Source organism: Microtus pennsylvanicus, chromosome 1 (genome assembly GCF_037038515.1).
Source record: "Microtus pennsylvanicus isolate mMicPen1 chromosome 1, mMicPen1.hap1, whole genome shotgun sequence".
In the NCBI taxonomy this organism is placed as follows: domain Eukaryota; kingdom Metazoa; phylum Chordata; class Mammalia; order Rodentia; family Cricetidae; genus Microtus; species Microtus pennsylvanicus.
Window position 1 is genome coordinate 108,632,587 of NC_134579.1, and position 13,779 is coordinate 108,646,365.

The 13,779-nt window shown below is 47.7% G+C and overlaps 1 protein-coding gene across 12 annotated transcripts in view; it reads left to right on the forward strand.

Annotated features, from left to right (window-relative positions):
* Window positions 1-13,779, forward strand: part of Rimbp2 (RIMS binding protein 2) — a 192,566-nt gene that overhangs the window by 93,207 nt on the left and 85,580 nt on the right. For all 12 annotated transcript variants that reach the window (XM_075978038.1, XM_075978042.1, XM_075978046.1 and 9 more), the window contains one exon: window positions 12,006-12,093. The gene's annotated coding sequence lies outside the window, so the exon portion shown is untranslated. The remainder of the gene's footprint in view (window positions 1-12,005; window positions 12,094-13,779) is intronic.

Below are 13,779 nucleotides of genomic sequence, written 5' to 3' on the forward strand. Positions count from 1 at the left end.
TTATGGCCTGCTCTCGTGATGCCAGTGCTGGGGATTCCCTGAGGCTCGCTGGTCACCCAACACAGCCTACTTGGTAAGTTTGATGCCAATGAGAATCCCTTCCTCAAAAGAGGTGAACATATGGGAGAAATGACACACGAATACCTGAGGTTGATCTCTAGCCTCCGTGTGTGTGCATGCAGACACACACACACACACACACACACACACACACACACACACACACCCCCTCCAGATTAAACTGTTAGAAAAATAAAGCTGTTAGATGCAGTTTGGTTCAGAGACAGGCTCAACTACAGCCACAGCACCAAGCAACATTTGCTCAAGGAATGGAAAGTGCTTGAACCTTGTCCCCGGAGCATGCTTCTCCAAAATGTGTTCTCAAGAGAAATAACACATCCAGGAGCAAGATGTGACATGCTGCTAAGACTGGACACTGCTTGACCCTGTGACTTAGGGATCCAAGGACTCACTGGGTCAGACCATCTCTCCCTGCCAGCTCTCTGCCTGTCGATGCTAAGCTCAAGTACCCAGCAGGCAGAACAGCCCACTCAGTGGGTTGCCAGAACAAAGGACTCTGTTTATACCTGAATTGAAATCTTCAGACTGGAACACTACCTGCTTTGGTCTGAGACTCTCAGGAGTGAGCAGCATGCTAAGAGGCTGAGGAAAGAGGGGGGAGGGAGAGAGGAGCCCCAAGGCAGCCTTCATGCGGCTTCTCAGTGCCATCCAGGGAAGCTGCAAGGACACTACTGTGAGCCTGGCATTGACCATGAAGCTGGACACCCCAAGGTGACAGCATTGTGGAGAGCAAAGCCCCAGAAAGCCCACAGGGCACCTCCTCTCTACAGGGACTTTGAGAGGCTGGGGTGAGGTAGTCAGGAAGTGAAGGGGTTGGGATGAAAGAGGGAGGAATCAGGATGGGAGGGCAAGGGAGTAAACCAAGCTGCCTCAATGGATAGAACCAGCAGGGCGTGCTTTCCTGGCATCCTCTGGGAATTCGAGATGAATGGTGGATCAGCAGGAGGTTTGACAGCAGAGCAAACTCCAGGTCACCTTCTGTCAATGACAGCTTTGGCAGGTTCCTCTGTCTTGAGAAACATTCTAGAAAGAAACACTGACTGCTGAGCAGTGACACTTTCTAGACTCCGAGGACCACGAAGCTGTTTGTCTTGTGGTCACATTGGCAATAAAGATGACAAGCTACGCTCTTTTATTACGGATTTATTTTATTTTTAATTGTGTGTATGGGTGTCTGTGGGTGGGTATGTGCATGTTGGGTGCAGGTACCCGTAGAGGCCAGAAGAGGGTGCCAGAGCTGGAGTTACAAGTGGTTGTGAGCCACCCAATGTGTGTGTGTGTGTGGGGGGGTAGGAATTGAACTCAGGTTATCAGCAAGACCATTTTGCACTCTTAAGCACTGAGACATCACTACAGCCCCCACTCCTTGCAAGGGGCCCCAGTGTCAGGAACCACCCGATGTGAGGGGTAGGAACCAAACTCAGGTTATCAGCAAGACCATTTTGCACTCCTAAGCACTGAGACATCACTACAGCCCCCACTCCTTGCAAGGGGCTCCAGTGTCAGGAACTCTTGAGAATGAATGCATGACTTGCTTATCTCAGTTTTCACATTTTGACAAGACTTGTATGTCTCTGCTATGCTGTCTCCATGGAGCTACCCAGACCTTGGAAACGGGGAGGTCCTTATTTAAAAGAATATAAATTCCTCTTTGGTCGGTGTGGGATAGGCCCTTTTCTCTGCAAGCTCCTGGTCTCTTCACATTAATGTTGGTGTCTTTGCTTCCTAGTTTTATTTCTCAGCAATGTGGTAGCTATAGGGTTGTGTGGTTTCTGATCTGGAATGGCATCCCCATTTCCTTTCTGAAAATGAATAACGTAAACTTTTGAAGGTGCATTTTCTCATAACATAGGATGGTTCCCCCCAAATAGAAATGAATATATATACTAGAAATTAATTTAATAAGATAATGCTTTACGTGTATACAATGTAATACTTTCGAAAATAATAGGGCTGTGTGTTGGCAAAGGTGTGGGAAAATGTGGCGCTTCTGAGAGAGAGAGGAGGTGGAGCCATTCTGCCGGAACTGCAAATAGCCTTGCACCTCCCACAGAACAAAAGACAGAAGAACAGTCTCAGTGGTGGGAAACAGTAGGGAGAACCCTGAGGGACACATAGACCAAACTGTCCGGGCTTCATTGAACATATGGCTAAGTTCTTAGAATTTATCTTTTATTTAAATTCTTAAGTAGCGGAATCCATCATGACATTTTTCCTTTGTATTTTGCTTTTGTTTGTCCCCTTTGCCATCCCTTCTGCCCTCCCGGTGCTGTCTCCCTCCCTTCCTCCTTCCAAACAGTCCGCCTTCTGCTTTTGTGCCTCCCTTTTTTCCATTTCTTTTTAAAAGATTGGTTTTATTTAATGAAGGCTGGCAAGAGGGCTCAGTGGTTAGGAGCACACAGTGCTCTTGCAGAGGACCCCAGTTTCGTTCCCAGCACACGTAGTCCCTCTGTGCCCATGCATGAGTGCAGTTATGCATGAGGCCAGCAGAGGGCGTCAGATTCCTCGTAGCTGCCGCTGAAGGCAGTTGTGAGATCTGCCTCATGTAGGTGCTGAGAACTGAACCCTGGTCTCTGGAAGAGCAGTACATGCTCCTAACCACTGACATGTCTCTTTTTATCTTTCATGGGTGGTGGTGCACGCCTTTAATCCCAGCACTCAGGAGGTAGAGGCAGGTGGATCTCTGAGTTTAAGGCCAGCCTGGTCCACAAAGTGAGTTTCAGGACAGTCAGAAACCCTGTCTCGAAAGAAACAACAAAACAAAACAAAACAAAAACAGAAAAGAGTTCCCTTAAGATTTTTCTTTCTTTTCATAGTCTTCTTTCTGCTTTTATCACAAGCACTTGCTTCCTTGCTATTCCGAATCTGGTTTGTTTCCCTTGAATCCGAATCCTCCAATTCCATCTGTTTCCCTGTTAGTGTCATGACTCCTTTCTTCTCTACAAACCAAACCTCACTCCGAACCCTTTACACCTGCTGGTCCGACATCACCTCACATGACAGCCCCGCATCAGGGTCCCCTAAGCATCTTCTCAGACCCACATGATGCTGCCTTAAGGGGTTGATGGAGAACAAGAGCCGGCCACTTAGGGTTCTTCATCCTCACCTTATTATGCAGGTTGTTGATCCTTGTCTGCCATGGGAGCCTGATGAATGAGCCTGGGGTGACAGCCCTGGACCAGTCAGACATGGTCCCTAGTGGGGGAGGCTGCTGAATGCATGGGGCTGCAGCATCTGGCCTTTCTTCGCCCTGCTGTAAAGCTGAGAACACCATTGTCACACAGGGAAAATGAATCCTTTTTTTTGATAAAGAAAGGCTTATTCCTTTAGTGATTACTTGAAACTGTGTGGCCCAAAGACTCTTTCTTGCTCACCATTCTCTTTTCTTAAATCCATTTTCTATTTTCTTTCCTGAAGAGGATTAGGTGTTTCTAAAGCGCGGGGATTAAACAGATCCACAGTGATGGAGACCCACATGGGCTTCCGAGCTGAGATTCTGAGATGGCCTCCATGTGAAGCTGAGCTGAGGCTCTCAGACTCCAGGTGATGTCTTTCTCAGAGCTCGGTTTTTCAGGAAAGAGACTGTAGCTGGGGGAAAACTCAGGGTTCTGGGTTCCAGCAAAGCTACAGTACAAGAGAGAAAGATTCCAGCTGGGTGCATGGAGGGATTGCAGGTCCCAAGGTGGCAGCTCACACGTGGCACTGTCTCTGGCTAGGCGATGCTGTGGCTCCCCGTGAAGCCATGTATTTTGCCTGCTGCTTCATCCTGGTTCTCATCTGTGACTAGTGGCATCCTGGATGTTCTGCGCTGCCTTCCTGAGCACCTGCCGAAGCCCTACCTGCCTCCAATTCTTCCAGAACCCTTGGTCTCATCTCCTTAGGGTCCCTGCTCTTGATACAGCCATGAACTCTTCTCGCTGGCTAGGTTTAGTTCATATCATCCCCAGACAATCCTGCTCTCTCTTTCTCTCTTTTACTTTTTTGACTTGTCTTTTCCTAGAACCTAATCCATCTGGCAAGGTGTGGTCCTTTGTACATCTCCCCAATTAGGATGCAACCTACAAGAGCAGGGTTTGTCTTGGGGTTCCTTGGGATGCCCCAGTACTGTATTTGGGATTTCTGAGCAGGTTGATATAATCCCCTGGCCAGAGTCACAAGTTCACCCATAAGAGAATCAGTTTGCACAAAGCATCCCAAGTTAGGCACCTTGTAAGCATCTAAACATTTGTTAGACTGACAACATACACAGCAACCTAAAGACAGGTCTGAGGCACAGTGTGGTCCTCACAGGTGTGATGTGGTCTGAGTCCCCAGCTAGTTGCTGCCCTAACCTTGTGGTCTGTGGATGCTTCAAAGGAAACCAGTCCAACTTCTCTTGTGAAGAAGCCACAGACCAGAAGGGATTCTGAAGGTCTTGTGGGGGTTGAGAACTCTTTCTTTGAGCAAATCCACATTGAAGCAGAGAAGGAAGGTGGTGTCTTGGGTTTGAATGTGGCTGCGGGCAGGTTCACAGGCGAAGGATGTATCTTGCATGAGTTGCGTCTGAGTACCTTGCAGGAAATGAGGGGGACAAGCCTCTCAAAATGCATAGACCCAGGCTGGAGAGAGGGCAGAGCACCAATGCCAGGCACTTGGGGGACGTCTGTAGAGCTTACCATCACCTGAACACAATCTGTCAGGGTGCAGCCTCAGGAACCAACTGGAGCCTGGATATGGGTCCTGCCTGATCTAAGATGTTAAGCCTCTTAAACTATGCCCTGGCAAACCTTTATTTTTTTTTCCCTACAGTATCCAGCATCAAGTGTTTCTGTTATAGCAACAAACTAGAGGAAGACAATGTATCGACTGATTTGGGCTCTGAAATAGATTTGCTGTGTGATCCTCCGTATGTCTTATAACCTCTCTGAGCTGCAGTCTCAGGAGGAAGCCTGTAATAGACAATTAGGTCCAATGGCAAACACATGGATGTTTACTGCTAATTGTCTGGAAACACAGACTGTATTGCTAGCTTTTCTGCTGGTATTTATTTATTTTTCTTTGCCAGAAAATATCAATCCTTATTTTCCCATTACATTTTTTATTTTTTTAAATGTTGGTCGCAGTCTCTAAACCTTGAAAACACTTAAAGGATTTGGATCATAAGCTGTCATCTGCTGCCACGCCAGAGGCCTTCACTCTCTATGGGTTGCTTATGTCAGCTTTCAGAGCGAGCCCAGTGACTCCACAGGAAGAAAGAACTGCATGTTTGTTTGCAATGCTTCCAGCTAGCTGTAACGGAGCTTGCATGCTTAATACTGCCTTTTTCTCCACCCAAGTCCTGCTCGCAAAAGGGGCAGTTTCAAAACTGACCCAGGCCTGTACCTAAGTCGGACAGCTCTTCTGTATCTTGTTCAGATAGGCTAGGTCACCTCTTCTCATTTTGGGCATTGGGAGGCATCGCTCCGAGCACTGGAACTTGTGGATTTAGTAGGAAGGGCCCTTGCTTGTGATGTGACAGATGTCCTTGTGGAGGAAGCTGCATCAGGGAGACCAAGGCACTGTTTTTCTCTAGGCCCATACCATAATCTGTCACCTAACATATGGTGCTCACATCAATCTCCCAAGATTTTATTAGGCATCCCTAGCAGTCCTGGTACTTATTACATAGCCAAGGACGGCCTCATATTCATGGCAATCCTCCTGCTTCAGTCTCCCAAGTGCTGGGATTACATGGGTGGACTTCCACACCTGTCTATAACATCATTTTTAAACAATAATTGATAGATTGAGTTTTGGTTGGATTGCCATAAGGAAACATAAGGAAAGCCAGTCAGTCATCAGTCTAAGGAACCAGTCTTGGGGAAGGGAAGGGGTCCTTCTAAGTGCCGATGAAATTTCTCTCTAGTAGTGAGAATGACTACGCCATACGTGTATCATATACGCCATTGTGGGAGCCCACGGATATGGATTTGTTCCACTTCAACTAAAGGTCAGAGAGTTCTGACCTATTCTTGCTCCTTCGAGGTTATGTGACAGGAGGTTTGAGCCAATGTGTGGCTACTAACAAGATGTTTTGACCTAGGGTGTGGTTACTTGATGTTTGGGTATTGAGAAGGTGATTACTTCGTTTGTTTCTTGTGCCATGGTAAAGAAGTCTCTTGCCTTCCCCTCCTCTTTGGATTGGGGTGTATAAAGACTGTTTGAAATAAGCACAAGGCGAATCTCAGTATTTACTAGACATTCTCCAGACTCTACCAATTGTCTCTTGCCTATTTCTTTTTAATCTTCACGTTTCTCTCCAAGCATGGATGAATAAGCCAGGCGGAACCCGGTAGTTGTTGCCCAGACGTGGGACACGATACCCCATCATCTCCTCAGGGACAGTTAGCCACACAGCATCTTCATCCTCTGGTGTGCCTGAAGCAACCATCTCTGGGAGTTTCCAAGGCAATGCTAGAGGCTCAGGGCTGGAAGGAGAGAAGGGGGAAGAAGGCCAGTGGAGTCTTAATGGAGAGTGTCATTGTTTCCAACCATTAATCAATCCTCTCTGGGAGAAGCAGCACCTTTTTAAAAAGTCACTTAATGTTTTCATGGCCTTGTTATCTGTGGAGAGATCCAGGGAGGCTCATCTTTTACAGTAACCCAGACATAATGGATGCTCCTGCCTTCCCGTATTAGTGGCTAGTGAACTCCGAGCTTAGCCTTACCACACAGCAACAGGCCAGTGTCTTGGGCATGGGATTCTAGCTGTACAATTTTCTACCTATTGCCCCCTTTCTTCTCTTAGTTTATTGTTCTGAGCAGTCTTATTGCATGGCTATTTTATTACAGGTACCCTTTGATCCTTTTTAGGAGCTAGGAGTAGTTTATGTGTTCTTGTGTGCAGTTCAGGCGGACAACCTATGGGCTCACATCTCCCGCAGAGAGGCAGCTCTTAAGTCCACAGGTCATGCTGAGGTCACAAGAAGTGAAAAATTACCCAGAAGGTCTCTCAGGCACAAGGGTTTCAGAGGGGCTAAGTACCATGAGTCTCAGAGGAATTCTTGGCATCTATCTGCAGTCTGTCTCTATGGGAACATATACCTGTTGTGAATTGTTAATATGAGTGGAATTAAACAATGCATGGCTTTTGGGGTCCAGATTTCTTTATCTTGCAGCACGTTATTGAGGACTTTCTCAGAACAGAAGGAAATTGAGACTTAGAACTGCCTCCCCTCCCTGTCATTCTGGGAAGGCAGACTGTTGTTTGGGTCACACCCCCTTAGTTGCATAATGGTATTTCATAGTCAAATGGTCTCATGAAAATCACCAAGAATTGAAGGGTTAAATGATTTCCTCCCAATCAAACTTGGAGTGGTTGGGACTAGAAACTCCAGGCCAGGCTCTTTGAGGCATGATTATCCAGATTATCCTGCAGGTCGCAAAATTAGGTAGCTCTCATGGTGTCAACGCCACTGGGTGCATGTGGCTAGAGACGATCAGGACCCTGGACAGAGCAAACATTTCTTTCTGCTTGGTTTTTGGAGAATTTTGTGTGTCCTATTGTATTTACATCACACTTTCCACCCCTCCTGCTCCTCTCATATTCCCCACACCCTCTCAAATTTATAAGCTCCTTTTCTTTAATTATTATTGTTATGTATGTATGTTACATAAATACAACCTGCTGAGTACACTTAGAGTTGCTCATAAGTACATGTGTTCATTACTTGGGACTGGATAATCTATCAGGGGAAGACTGATATTCATTCTCTCTCTCTCTCTCTCTCTCTCTCTCTCTCTCTCTCTCTCTCTCTCTCTCTCTCTCTCTCTCTCTCTCTCTCTCTCTCTCCAGCCATTGATGGCAAGTCAGTTGGTGTCATTGTGTAGGTCTTGTTTAGGCGACTGTACTATTGAGATTTCATGTCACCTATAAAAGACACAGTCGCACAGTAGACATCTTGTCCTGGTCCCCTGGCTCTTGGGATCTTTCTGCCCCATCTTCCTCTTTGTTTCCTGAGCCTTAGATTGGAAGGGTTGTGTTGGAGAGGCAGCAACTGAGGATGAGGCCAGCTCATTTGTTCTCTGCATTTTGACCAGCTGTGGATTTCTGTGATGGCCTCCCACCTGCTTCAAAAAGAGGCTTCATGATGAGGGACGAGAGCTACTGTGTATCCAAGGACAGGCGTGAAGAATGCAGTTGGGAATGATACTGGTCTCTCCATGGCTCATTCCTTTGCGCACTGCAGATCTCTCTACTCCTAATCTATCTTCAAGACCCCTTCATCCCCTAGCAACTCCACCCTCCCTGCCAATGACAGCAGGCTGGCATCTCTTTCAAATTCTTCCTAGAAAGAATGAGACAACAAGCACCCAGTGTTGGCTTACTGCGTCATTGATGGTGCCATTCTTGTATGGTAATATTAGACTAGACTTTGTGTTGTAATGACACAGTCTATATCTGAATCCAGTGAGGTTGCTCTTTATCATTTATAAATCATTACACACGTCCAGACTTGAGAGTGAGTCTTTTGTCTTACTTTTCCCGGATGACAAAACCAAAGTGGATGACTCATAAACAAATGGACAGCGCTAACCAAGTTCAGAATACAAACCCAGGCTCCTTTGGTATGACATTAAGATCCTTAAATCAAGTTTCCCTTTGGAGATGAATACATTACAGTCAGGGCGGGGCAGATGGCTCAGCTGGTGAAGCACTTGCCATTCAAGCATGAGGAGGTGAATTTGATCCCCGGGAACCTGCCTACAAAGCTGGACTGCCTGCGTTTCTGCAGCTGTCAATCTTTTATGTGTCCTATCTTGTCTCCCTTTCTCATGAGGCCGGGGATGGGAACTATTTCTAGAATACATATGTGTTGAGGGGCACCCATGAGGGGAACTAGGAAAACTCAGCTTACCTCCCAGTGCTGTGGCAAGGTGATAGACCAGTCTGGGAACCCTAGGCTGGGCGCACAGAACGGCAGACACTCCAGAGGCCGAGCTCCAAGGTCAAGGATCTGGTTAGTTCCATAGTATCTCAGTTCCCTCTATGCTCGCAGGAGGCTTTGTCTTTACATGTCTGTGTGTATGGGAGGGATAGAAGAAAAGGGGGAAGGGGGTATTACCTTTATAGCATCATTGAACCTTACGAATCTCTCAAGAGCTCTGTCTAAAATATTGCTACGTTGAGGCTCCAAGATATACCTTTGGAGAGAATAGTTCAGCCCACAGTAGTGCGTATGGCCTTACCAGGCTTGGATGAGTAGCACTGCCCCAGCACCCTGCATCGCCTGCTTCCTCCCTGTATAAAGGGAACTCCTGCCCAGTAGATCTCCATGCCCTCACTTGCTCGCCAGTGTTTGGATTCTACCTCTGCCTGACTTCTCTAACAGAGACCCCCACTTTCAAGCCTGATCCAACCTGTAGATGCATCTATTTTGGGAATAAATCCACTATGCTTGTTTTGAGTCACTGGGCCATATATCAAACAGGAGTAATCGAGAGAGAAAGTCATGGTGACAGCTGTTGAAGGAACAGCAGCCCCAGCGACTCCAGGCACCCCTCTTCCTGTGTGGCTTCTACACTTGGGTCTGTGCTGTAGCTGACTGAAGTGGGCACATCCCATTTACCGTCCATGTAGAATATTCTTGTGTTTTGTCCAGTTGTCTGTGTTGTGCTTCTCTGTCCCTTGAAGGTGGCTGAGACTCGAACTCTGGAGTAGGTCTTACCTCACTCCCTGACCCTCATTGGAATTTCTTTCTTTTTTTTTGTCCATAATTCTGCTTGACACTCCAGAAAATCAATTCAGGTTTTTCCACGTTATTGTTTCAGTGAATATTGAATGTTTGAGAAAGACCTATTTACTAGACTTTCTGCTTTGGCCCAAGATTTCAGTATTGCATTCCTAGGAGATCTCAAGTCTGGTCCTGGGACCATCTGGTCACTTGCCTGGAGCTACCCATAGCTGTGTGCCCATCTGCAGGGTGTAAGGAGATGGTGCTTTCCTGTGTGCAGTGTTGACCCTAGGATTTCACATACACACTGTCTCACGTGACTGTACTCTCTCTTATGCATCCTCACTCTGGTGGACCTGAGCCCTGTCCCTTTGCTGGGCTTTGGCTGTAACTACATGCATCGCTTTAAGGTCTGAGGGTTAGGCAGATGGCTCAATGGGTAGAGTGTTTGCTGTGCAAGGGTGAGGATCCGAGTTCGATTCCCAGAACCTGCATTTTAAAAAGCCAGCTACGTACTCTAGAGAGGGAGAGACAGGAGGGTCCTTTAGTTTTGCTGGCCATCCCAGACCGCTAACAAACTCCAGTTCAGTGAGAGATGGTGCCTCAGAAAAAGCAAGCTGACGATGTCTGATGTGTGACAGTCGCAGTCATCCTCCTGCTTCTACCTACAAGTACACATATGTGTAAACACACATGTACAGATTTAGCTCTCTGAGGCAGCAGGGAAGTCTGCGTAAGCCAGATTGCCTGTTTTTGCAATGCTATTCCAGGCCAGAAGAGACTGGGAAGGAGGGACCCTGTTCCCAGAATCACTCCTCAACATAGTCGTGACAATAAGTGAGTCACACTCTCCCCATCTCGAGGCTGTGGGCGTGTGTCGCTGAACTTAATTGCTGAGCCCTCCAATGTGGTCAGCAGCCAGTGGGATCCACCTCCTCAGGGGTCCCACTCTGACACAGAGGAGAGCCGCATGCACTTAAGTGACAGGGGTGTCCAGGACTTCAGCCTGTGGAAACCCTGTATCAGAGTGTGTCATATCCCCAGTCCTCCCTGCCGTGTCCTTCTGTGGATCCTCAGCTTGGTTGTCACCCTCACTGCCTGGTACAGATAGATTTGTCGTGTTGCGGCTGCAAGCCCACACATTATAGAAGCCTTATGCTCATATATATATACATATATATGTATATATATACACATATATATTGCACAGAATGGTCTTTATTTGGCATTTCTTAAACAGGGCTTGATAATTAGAGCAGCTTAAACTTCAGAGGGGCTCAGTGTAACTAGAGTGATAACGATTTCCCTAAGCAGACAGCCCTGATGCCTATGGTGTTGCCTATGAAGCCTTTTAGGGTACATCTCGCAGTCTAAGGGTTCGATAGGATAAGGTGAGCGCTGAGCACTTGCTAAGTTGTCCCCAGGTGTTTCAATGGCCACGCATCAGAACTGCATGTGTGCTCTGCTCCCACAGGGGACACCAGAGCCTATGCGACTTAAGCAGGCGCCTTGAGATCACAGCCACAGCACCCCTTCCCATGTCAACTCTGGCTTCTTTGAGGGTGGGCCATGTGCTTATAGGGGCACACTCAGCCACGGAGCCCACTCAGGTTTAACCTGGCTTCCTCCCTTATTCCTTCCTATCTGTCACTGATCAGGTTTGACATCCCCGCCCAGGACTCAGCTCTTTCTTGGCTGGTCTATGGGTTATTTCCCATGACCTCTTTCTGTGGCTGACTCCTTGCCATGGGGACTGAGGTCATAAGTGGCTCCTGAGTGCTTCATGACTAGATTGATTTGCAAACACCACAATAGTAGGAAAAGGAGGTGGCATGTCTTTCTCTTCGCCTGGCGCTGTCTTGGCGTCGTGTCTCCTGCCTCGAATTAGACAGCCTGTTGTTTTCCCCTCTAGCAATACCAACTGCAGCCACTGAACCCAGTAGAATGGAATATCATAGGGTGAATAAGTTGGGCCCCTCTGCAGCTACTAGAAGACTGGATGACCGAGCCTTACCTCCTCAGTGCCAAATAGCTCAATAGTCACATGACATCGCAGTACAGGTCACCAGTCCCATTCTGTACCTGGCATATGCATGGCTTAGACAAAGAAAGATGGGGTCCCACCTGGCTGAGGCTTCAGAGTCAGCACCAAGCCTAGATCTAGTCTCTAAACCGGAACTTCATGTCCCCAGGCCCGTCTTTAGCTCACTATGCCCTTTCCTTCTTTTCCAGAATGCTGAACTCAAGGCTGATGTGCAGAGGGAGCATCATCTGAGGCCCCTAGAAAGGCCTTCCCTCGAGGGCCCAGCACCATGACCAGGTAGGTAACAATGCCTCTATTAACCCACTTTGAGATACCTCAAGAGGATCCAGGAGGAGCCACAGGGAAGGGAGAACATGTGGGATGAATGCACAGACTCTACCCAGCCGAACTGGCCCAAGCCTGCTGAATCACCCAACAGCATCTCTCAAGCATGAGCCTCTACCTAGACATCTACCAGCTACAGAGTCAGGGGCCCAAACTGGAGGGTGACGATCCATCCTGAATCCTTCCTGGTCCGCTATGCTGTGGGGATGCTGGCCAGGTCCTAGCTCTCCACCCGGCTTCCGTAGCTGCTGGCATCCATGCCAGATTACTCTTTTTTGCTTACCCAGAGGCAAAAATGGTTTCTTATTTAGGCTCTCTACCTCCCTGCTTGCCATCCTGTCGCATTCCCCATAGCAGATGGAGTGATCTTGGCTTCTTCAATGCACACCCTCCCGTGGCTCCCATAAATACTGGAGTTCTGGTGACCTTGTGTGACCTTGGTATCTGCCACTCCCACCTCACTCACCAAGTTTCAGCCACCCCAACTTTTTTTGCAACTCGGAACCTCAATCTGGTCTCAGCTCCAAATAGTTTCTGAATGCCCTGCCTCCTTCTCTTCCCAAAGTTCCAGGCACTGAAGCCCCAAAGCCTTCCTGTGAAGCTTCCTGTCCACACCAGTCTGAAGGCTCTCCTCACCTCACCTCTCCTTGTATGGGACCTGGTTTCTATGTCATTTAGTCTGTCAGTTCTTTCTCAGTCTGGTCTGTCTTCTCTGCTGTGTCTGTCTGTCTGTCCCCACTGGTCTGGTCTTTGCTGTCACTTCCGCTGCTGAGCCTCCAGCCTGTGGAATGCAGAGATCCCTTCAGTATTAGCTGAGTAGTGGATGAGCACTTTTGGGCTTTGACTTTTTAGAGTGCGCATTTCATTATGTATATCAGATGGTTCTAGAACTTTTTGTCCCCCTGCTTTAGCCTTTTGAGATCCAGAGTGACAAGCCTGTCCCAGTGGAAAAATTCTTTTTCTTTTCAGTTTGGGGAACTGAGCCTTGTGCGTGCTAGGTAAGGGCTCTACCACGGAGCCACACCCCCAGGAGCCACACCCCCAGGAGCTCCAGCCCTAGCTCTGAGTGGACGGTTTGAGCTGCTGACATCACAGTTTCACCCAGCTGTATGACAAGGCATAGCTAAACCCTAACTGTTTGACACCTGTGCACCAGCTTTTCTACTTAGCATCTTTTGAAAATTTGTTTTTTGAATATAGCTCTACGGTAGAGCACTTGTATATAAAAGACCCTCAAAAGAAAAAAAAACAACCCTGGGAGCAGAGAGATGGCTCAGTGACTAAGAGTATGAACTGAGTGAGGACCTGAGTTTGGTTCCCAGCACCACAGTTGTGTGGCTCACAGCCTGTTACTCCAGCTCCAGAGCTCCTATCGCCCCCTTCTGGCCATGATGGACATTGCATTCACGTGCTCAGCCTCCCTGTAACTTGTAAACACATAATTAAAAATAAAATCTTAAAAATGGGAGGGTCTTTTTCTCTGTCAAGAAATTGCAGTGTCAATGAGAGTAGGGACCCCTATACATTGCTGGTGGGTGATAGGGAGCCAGTGGGAAAGGTAGGCTGGACGTCCCTCCAGCATTTAGCTAGGACTATGTGCGATCCAGCAGCTCCACTTGGGGTCCGTACTAGTTCCTC